The sequence below is a fragment of the Hippopotamus amphibius genome, chromosome 5 (assembly GCF_030028045.1).
Source record: "Hippopotamus amphibius kiboko isolate mHipAmp2 chromosome 5, mHipAmp2.hap2, whole genome shotgun sequence".
In the NCBI taxonomy this organism is placed as follows: Eukaryota; Metazoa; Chordata; class Mammalia; order Artiodactyla; family Hippopotamidae; genus Hippopotamus; species Hippopotamus amphibius.
In genome coordinates, this window is record NC_080190.1 from 11,872,190 (window position 1) to 11,881,406 (window position 9,217).

General features: G+C 47.4%; 1 long non-coding RNA gene across 4 annotated transcripts in view; it reads right to left on the reverse strand.

Annotated features, from left to right (window-relative positions):
* Positions 1-2,759, reverse strand: part of LOC130852988 (uncharacterized) — a 40,505-nt gene extending 37,746 nt beyond the window's left edge. For all 4 annotated transcript variants that reach the window (XR_009053625.1, XR_009053624.1, XR_009053622.1 and 1 more), the window contains exons 1-3: positions 2,633-2,759; positions 1,382-1,506; positions 320-381 (exon numbers count right to left, since the gene is read on the reverse strand). This is a non-coding gene — a long non-coding RNA (uncharacterized LOC130852988). The remainder of the gene's footprint in view (positions 1-319; positions 382-1,381; positions 1,507-2,632) is intronic.
* Positions 2,760-9,217: the final 6,458 nt, after the last annotated feature.

Consider the following 9,217-nt stretch of genomic DNA (forward strand, 5'->3'; position numbering starts at 1 on the left):
CAAACTACCATGTGCAAAGACAATTTATAAGTGTCAAATAACAGGCTAGTTCTTCAAAATCACTGATTATAGAGTTGGGAAGAAATTTTATCTATTGGTGTAGAACTGTAAGGCCAAAAGATGTTATGTGACTTTCTCAAGATCACACAGTTTGTAGGTGGCAGAACCATTGTCTCCATTTGGGAGGAAATAAAGCTGGATATGTCCTGAGACCCCCAGGAAAGACATCTCTAGTTGTCAGTTTGTTAAGTTATGCTGCCATGACAAAGATCCCCGAATCTTATTGGCTTACAGCAACGAGAGTTTCAATCTTGCTCACCTTGAGAGCTGCAAGGTGGCCACTCTGGTTCTTCTCCATGTGCCTCCTCATTTTTGGACGTCCTGAGAGGGAGAAACCCATAGTTGGGATATTGTGTTCTCTCAGCAAAGGGAAAAGAAAAAGAGGCAGAGTCAAGCCTTATATCTGCCCTTAAAGCTGCTAAGATGGCTTCTGTCATATCCATTCACATTCCATTGGCCAAAGCAAGTCACATAGCCAAGCCTGGAAGTGGGGCAGGGAAGTATCCCCTGTGGTCACATGTCAATGAATGGGGATGTTTGGTTCTCCTACAGGGAAGGCAGTAGATGGGAACATTAATATCATCAACCGTAGCTTCCAGAAGGCAAAGAAGTAGTTACTTACAATCTGTAAGCCTTAGACTACTGGCAAACATTCCTCCATTTAACCAGTTTGTATTAAACATCCCCCAAATGCCATACACTCTACAAGACACTGGTGAGCAAAAGCAAATATATTTTCTGTCCTCATGGAGTTTACAGTTGAGAGAGAAAGACCAAGATTAATTACAGAAGTTCACAAACGATGGTGGAATTCTGACAAATGCCACAGAGGAGAGGCATGTGCTATCATGTGTGGATACAGACCCGGTCAGGGGGATCCAAGAACCCAGAACCATGTGCACCAACCCAGAGAGAGAACCCGACTTCCTGGGCCCCACTGTGGTACATGCTGACCTGGTTGTAGCAATGGGTTTCCCTGTGATGCCACTTCGTATCAGCTGTAGGTGCCCATGAAGCTGATACAGGGTGTGGGAATAACCAACTCCACAGGAGGACAGGAGGGACCTTGGACTTTACGGAAAGAGGAAGGAGGCCCATGGCTGGAGGATCGAGATGGGTGATTATCCCAAGAGGCCGCTGCTAGATGCAGTGGTGACAGGCAGGGAGTTACAAGAATGTAGTTTCACGTTTATTGTCTAGGGGCAGCTTGTATCTATGTGGGTGTCGGTTTTCTCATCTATGGGTATAATAACGCACCTCTGATTCACATGGCTGTTTTCAGCGTATGGGAGATGGAATGATGGCCCCCAAAGATGCTCACCTCCTAATCCCCAGAACCTGTGAACATGACCTTACATGGTAAAAGAGACTTTGCAGACATGATTAAGTTAAGGCTCTTCAGATGGGAAGGTTCTCCTGGAGGGCCCAACGTCATCACAAGGGTTCCTAGATGAGGGAGGCAGGAGGGAAAGAGAGGAGACGTGAGACAAGCAGAGATCAGAGTGATCTGAGGAAGGGACCACAAGCCAAGAAATGGGGGTGCCTCTAGAAGCTGGAAAAGGACAGAAATGGATCCCCCCTAGGGTCTCCAGAAGGACCACTGTCCTGTGACACCTGGGTTTTAGCCCAGTGAGTCTGGGTTGGACGTCTGACCTCCAGAACTGTAAGATCAGAGGTCTGTGTTGTTTCAGGCACATGTTCTATGTTTGTGATGACTTGTTACATCATCAATAGAAACTAGTGCACAGGTTAAAATCAGATCATGGATGTTCAAGTTCTTTGTAAAGGGCTTCCTACACGGAAGTTGGAAGTGTTTCCATGGCCCAGAGGCAAGGAGGGGTAAGGATGGCGGCTGCATTGACTGTATCTCTGCAGGTGACTTTATCAGACTCTCCCTCCCTACCAATATTGGGCTGCCTCTAGCTAGATAAAATTCCCAAAATGCTGAATGCTAACATCACCCATCCTGTATCCACCGAGGCATGTATTACTGTACCCCCAGCAGAAACTAGGAGCCTCCCTTCCCTTTCCACCAGCTCTGGAATCTTCAGTGGTTCTCAACCCTGGTGTCACATTAAAATCACCTGGAGAGCTTTAAAAATATTCCTGTGAGCAGTCCCCACCTTCAGAGAATCGGATGGGCTCGTTGTGCAGCGTGGCCCAGGCCTCAGTATTTTTTCAACACTCCCGCAGGAGCATCTGGTACGCACCCGGAGCTGGAAAGGGTTGGCCAAGAGGGGCCACCACGCTGGTCTACGGGAGAGTCGTCCCCCCTCACTTACAGGGACGCTGGTGTCCAATTTCTCCCAGCCCCTGCAGCCTGGCTGGCGTCAGCTTTGCCCACTAAGCCAACTCCTCCCAGACAGGCAGGCTCAACCATAAATTTTAATTCAAAACTTTTCCTTTTTATTATTTTCAAATGCTCAAGGCCCTAAAGGAGATGAGAAATTTTTCTCACGCTGGGACCTACAGAAAAGCAGAGAGCTTTTCGGCAAGTTCCCCTTGGACAAGGTGCGTCGTATTTCAGCAGCCCTACCCCCCCGTACACGTGCACGCACACACACACACTCACATGTTAAACTGGTTATTCTTTGCATCTGTGGATACTGTTCTCTCCAAGTGCGCGGCCAGTGACTTCGCTCTGCTAAACTCTTTGTGGGGTGGCTCCTCCTCTGGGGCCAAATGGAAAGAAAACCCAGATAATCGTGGATAATGTAAGTGCTGACAGGTCCAGGCGCATGGCTCCACCTGTACAGGCCGCCTACTCACTGAAACACAAGCAACGTGCCCGAGCATGAATCGTGGGGCTCTGCAGCGGCATGAGCTCACCTGCATTGCCGGCTGGTTTTTGTTTCTTGACTGTGCGCCCGACGCCGTGTGCCTGAGAGTTGACTGAGCCCTTCCCGGCTGGCCTCCTGCCTGGGATATTGAAAACTTGAAAACCCGAAGCTGAAGCCTTGCTTAGCACCTGGAGGGAAATCCTAGTTCTGCTCCTGCCCTGGCCTCCATGGCCTGAGCCTGGCAGTGGAAGGGTCCATCCTCAAGGTCACACGACCCCTGGCAGTGGCCACTCTTGGCCTAGGAATCCTCAGGAAGTCACATTGCTCTGGTGAGCTTGAGAAATCGGATCCAGTGGGTCTGGGGCAGGGCGCGAGGTTCCGCGTGTCTCACAAGCTCCCAGGGGAGGTCAGTGCTGCTGGTACCTGGACCACAGCTCGAATAGAAAGGGCTGGGGGGCTTCCGATGGGCTCTGCATCTAGGTCCAAACCCAGCTGGAGCTTTAATGGAAACATCACTTGCTAACAGGCAGAAAGGCTCCAAAGGGAGCCATGGGGGAGAGTGGAAGGACAACACAGCAGTGTGACCCATTTATGGCTGTGGCTAAGTCGTGATGTTGCTAAAAAAGCAGCCAGTGGAAGAGCCTCCCTTTTCTCTCCCTTCCAACCTGTACCCCACAGTAGGGAAACCAAAACAACGTTCCCTTGTTGGATTCCCTCTGTAGCTCCTGTAGACTGGGCGATACCCTTGCAATTGCTGGGGCAGCGTGTGGGATCCCTTCTTTGGGTCACAACCCACCTCTCTAGCCAGAGCCCCCTGCACCAACGTCCCTGATCCCTGGTCCCTGTACCCTGATCCCCACCCTCTCTCAGGCCAGGACCCAGGGACACCCCATCATGGTCGGAGGCCGCGCCCAGTAGTCACCTCCTCTGTGTGGTCTAACTACCTTCAGCTAGAATGACCCCCGTGTTCCCCAGGCCTTGAAACACCTTGTTCACTTTCCTGCTCTGCAGCTTTCCTGGTTGTGCTATAATGGTCTCCCCTGCCGGCCTCTGAGCACCTTAAAAATAGCACCTGCCAGGCATGTGGTTGGCAGGCAGTCAATGCCTGTTTAAAATATAAATAGGGCAAGCCGGCTTCCCCCTGTGCACAGAAGCAATCTTTCCCTAACAATATAACAAAAATGCAGCCTCGTTCAGAGCCCGAGGAGGCGCAAAGGGCATTCTCAGAGCGCAAGCAGGGCAGAGAATGACGGCTCTGAGATAAGAGGAGAGAGATGGAAAGTTATCTCTTGCTCACTCCAACACTCCCCCTTAATCTTCTTTCCTAAAGAAAAAGCCCCAGGACTGCAGCACAGGCCTCCTTGAACCAGCAGGTGTATGGAAATCTCACCGTGTGAGCACTGAGGATCCCTTTGACAAAGAAGCACATCCCCAGAGGTGAGGGGCAGGCTCTGGTCCAAGACATCCCACCAAGGTCAAGGGGCTGTGGTCTTTGAGACCTCAGCCTTTTTGTGATGAAATACGCTCACAGTTTTTCCATCTCTTGTTTCTTTTGAGGCGAGGTAGGTCTTTGTTAAGAGCTTTGTGGGCTCCCAGGGAACTCGCTTTGGGGAAACTATTCCCTATGATATCAAACAGAATAAAAACCATCCCTGGCTAATATTTGAACACACTTTTATATAAGTATTGTATTAAACCAGAGTGATGGCTGACTTAGACGTAATATTGTGTCTTGCAGACGTTAAATTCAACATGTATTCATTTTAGTTTTGTTTCTTCACTCCCTCTCTTTGAGGGAGGGGATGTGGCTTAAATTCTCCTGTAGAGTCTGCGTCCTGGGCAAGCCCAGTGCCTCTAGGGCCCTTGCAGACCTGCCTGGCTGGGGAGTGGGGGTGGGGGGGGAGTTGGAGACAGGGAGACATCACTTTTCTCTTCTCCTATTATCTTCTTGGACAAACATCAGTGCCTAGCTAACAGCTTCTCTTTTCTGCCTCCAAGCAGGATTCTTCCTCCAAGTTCCCTCCTTTGCAGGAGAGAGGGGAATGAGCTCACTGTAGGGTAGAGTAATTTATCTTGAGCTAGGAACTCAGTGACAGCCCAACTCTTAAGCCACCAGAAAGTCTCGAGGACCAAGAAATCAACTAACTACAGGTTTGTTTTGTTTTGAGAGGGGCCCTCCAGGTGTGATTGTACAGTTACTTCTTTTTGATGTTGCATGGCCCAGAGCCCTTTCTAGGGGCCCTGCCTCCAGCTGAGAAAGCAGCTCTGCTACCCAGGGGCCATTGCAGCCCTTATCTCCGGCCATCCCTTCCCTCCTGGGCCCTTTGTGTAAGTATGAGTCCCTTTAACCCCAGGTGTCTTCACTGCCCTCCTCTCCAGACGCCTCCGGAAACACACCTGCAGCCCAAAGCCTCCTGACCTGGGCTGGGCCAGGCAGGTGTGCACTCCACATTCCACGGCACACCTCCCCTCCGGGCTGGCTCAGACAAGCACCCCTCCCCAGCTCCGGATGCACAAACAGAGGGCTTTCCCTCTCCTCGGCTGGGCCTGATTGCACTGAAGCCTGGATGTGAGTGTCAGGGGGGATATAGGCGAGCAGGGGAACAAGCCAGGATGCTCCTGCTCTGGATTCTTCACCCCTCAGGATTCCTGCCCCAAGCGCGAGGCCCAGAAGCAGAGACGGTGCAGGGACAGGAGCTAATTAAGCTGTGAGCCACCCCTAGAGCCCCAGTTCATTTGTAATTATGCTCTCTGATCTCAGAAGCACCTCCGGAGGAGGAAAAGGGGGAGCAGATGATTGAGAAGTTGATCAGGGCTTTTAGAATGGATTTTCATGAAACTGACATTTACACCATTCTTGGAGAATCCAGCTCCCTGAAAAGAACCATAAACCGTGCCTAATTCTGCCACGTGATCTGAGGAGCTCCAGTCGGCCGACCCCAGGGGGTGCTGACTTGTTTTATGTAGGTCAGGGGACCCCTGTGTGGTGTAATTTTGGAAGCCCCCGCCCCCCTCTGCTCCTGCCCACAGAAATACCCCAGCTAAGCTCATTGATGCTGCCAATCAAGTGGTGCTTTCATTCCAGAGCTTCGGCATCACAAAAATCCAAACGCTGTGTTTGCTTTCACAGACGCTACACCTCCGTGGGCAGGAGGGGGACCCAGTCTCCACAACGGTGCGACCTAATTGCTGTATCCTCCAACCTGTATTTTTTTAAACAGTCAGCAAATCACAGCATGACCTAAGTTTTAGACCTAATTTTTCAAATGTGTAAACTGAGGACCAGAAAGAGTTAAGGACTTAATTCAAGGTCATGCAGGCAGAATGCGCAGAGCGGGTCCTTCATCCAAGTCCTCTGGCCTCCAATCCAGCAGACTCTGCAGTTCCTAAGAAGTGGAGTATAAAGAAAAAGCTAGAAAGCTAAGGACTGGTCAAGCATCACCGCAGAGGCTGGTACTAGACGGGAAAGGGCGCCTGCAGAAAGGGTTGGAGCTTGAACTTATCCCCGTTATCACCTTTGGCCATCTTTTGATTTGTTGACTGTTAGAAAAATCCAGGTTGAGAGTACAGCCATGCTCCAAAGGATAAATTGCAGGCAGAAGCTCTCAGGCCGATGCACTTACATCTGTTAAGCTCATCCTGTGTCGTATAGAGCCGTGCTGACAGCTGACTCGGGTCTGGGCCCCGAGCACAGGCTCTCCCAGACCTTGCTACTCCCTACACAGCCCCCAAGAACCAAATAGCAGCGGCTCATCTTTGCTCGCCTTTGAAGAAAACCAAATAATACTGGGCTCAACCTAGTTTAGGCAGTGGCTATTTCTTTTAAAAACAAAGAAGGAGACAGACAAAATTCCTGCCTGAATCCGTTTGCCCTGTCCCTGTGGCCAAGCCCCAGGAATTCTGTCCTGGCTGGGAAGACTCAGGCCTCAGCACTTTTCTGAGCAGTGGGGACTTGGGCCAGAGACTCTGATTCTGGTTCCCAGAGTAGCAGCAAGGGTGTGTCAGAGAGAGCCAGCCTTCCAGAGCCTTCCCAATCTGTGGCATGAAGCTAGGGAATCTTGAGACTTTTTCTATTTTTATTACAAATTGTGAAGTATAAACAACTCGTGTTTTATAGGATTTTAATAAAGATTCAAGAGTTAAGGAACTTAGCCCAGTGCCAGGCAGAGAGTAAGCACCTCAAAATGGTCATTATAAAAATTATATATTTCTAGTGATAAAGGTAGCTGTATCATTATAAACAAATTTAGAAAACACCAAGAAGTACAAGGGACGAAATTAAATTCACCTACAGTCCAAACTCTCAGACATGGGACCTTATGGATATATATTCTTCTAGAGTTCTTTCTATCCATAAACTCAATATATGTATATTATAAACAGGATATGTCTCTATCACACATCATAAATGGAATATATTTATTCACACAAAAATTGAATTTGTACATGATTATGTGTATTGTTTGACTATATTTTCACTTGACAGCATTTCATGAACTTCTTTTCATATTAACAAATATTCATCTAATTCATTATTTTTCACAAGCACATAGTATTCCATTATATTATGAACAACTCTCAGTGAGCATCCTTGCACGTAAAGATTCCCTCACTTGCCTGATGATTTTCTCTGGATAATTCCTGGAAGTCAAACTCTCAGAGTTAAAGCTTTTAGAGACACATGGCCCAGCTCCCCTCCAGAATGACTGGACCAGTTTTTGGGTTTTTTTTTTAAGATTTATCTATTATTTTATTTATTTATTTATTTATTTATTTATTTATTTATTTATTTATTTACTGGCTGTGTTGGGTCTTTGTTGCTGCACACAGCCTTTCTCTAGTTGTGGCGAGTGGGGGCCACTCTTCCTTGTGGTGCATGAGCTTCTTATTGCGGTGGTTTCTCTTGTTGCGGAGCATGGGCTCTAGGCACGTGGGCTTCAGTAGTTATGACTTGCAGGCTTAGTTGGTCTGCAGCATGTGGGATCTTCCCAGACCAGGGATGGAACCCGTGTTCCCTGCATTGGCGGGTGGATTCTTAACCCCTGCGCCACCTGGGAAGTCCCAAGTGGAACAGATTTATCCTGAGATCTTTTCAGGTACTAACAATACATTGACATGAGTCTATCCTCCTTATTCACGGATTCCCTGTTTGCAAATTCACAGAAAGCATTCTCCAGAGTGTTCCAGAAATCTCTATGGAGAATAGGATTCAAATTTTGGATCTTTTAACTTTCAATGCCCCTGGTTCGTAGTAAGCACTTGTTAAATACAGTGTGTGTTGAATGAGTGGGGAAGAAGTCAGAGGTATTTATACAATTTGGACCCCAGTTCAGCATAATGAACCTGTCTGCTTCCTCTTTCTTTAACCAGTCTGTACCCCAACCCCTGCATTTGGCTGGCTCCTTACAAGAGTTCATCTGAGGCACAAGCACCCAGCTCACACATCCCCCCGCAGAAGCAAGCTCTGGGCCACACCCTTGATCCTTCAACCACCTGCTGAATTTGAGAGCACCGAGCACTGTGGGGATGCTGCCCGGATCATCCCATTGCCCAAATGAAAAAGTCAGAAACAAGGATATTATCTGATTTATAAATCTACTTATGGGGAAGAAGAAAAATATTTGCAGAAGAATAATATTTTGTGACACGTGAAGATCATACAGAGCTCAAATTTCAGTGTCCATAAATAATGTCATTGGAATATAGCCACACCCATTTGTTCCTGACTCTCTTTGGCTGATGTTGTGACCCTGCGGCTGAATGGAGTAGTTGCTGCAGAGACTGTACAGCCCACAAAGCCTAAAATATTTACTCTCTGATGCTTTACAGAAAACTTTGCCAACTTCTGGTCTGGAGGTAGGAAAGTATATTTAGTCACAACGGACTTTTTTTTTCCCTCCTTTTTTTAAATTTCATGGCTGTTTTATTTATTTAATTTTTCTGTGTTTTTTTAATGTTTATTTTATATTGGAGCAAAATTGACACAATGGACTTTTAAGTGCACGTGTGTGTACATGCAAACACCAGGAGTGTGAACGTCCTACTGTTGAAAGCTGTGATTTTCAAACTCCTTGGCCTCAGAACCCTCTTTAACTTTGAAGATCACTGAAGACTCCAAAGAGCTTTTGTTGACTGTGAGTTGTATCTGTTGACATTTGCCATATTTGAAATTAAAACTATGAAACATTTAAAATATTGATTTATTGATTCATTTAAAATGACAATAATCCCATTACATATTCACATATAACATGTCTTTAGGAAAAACGATATTTTCCAAAACAAAAAATTCAGCCTAGGGGAGTGGCATTGTTTTACAATTTTGCAAATCTCTTTAAGATCTGGGTTAACATAAGGCAGGTAGATTCTCACCATTG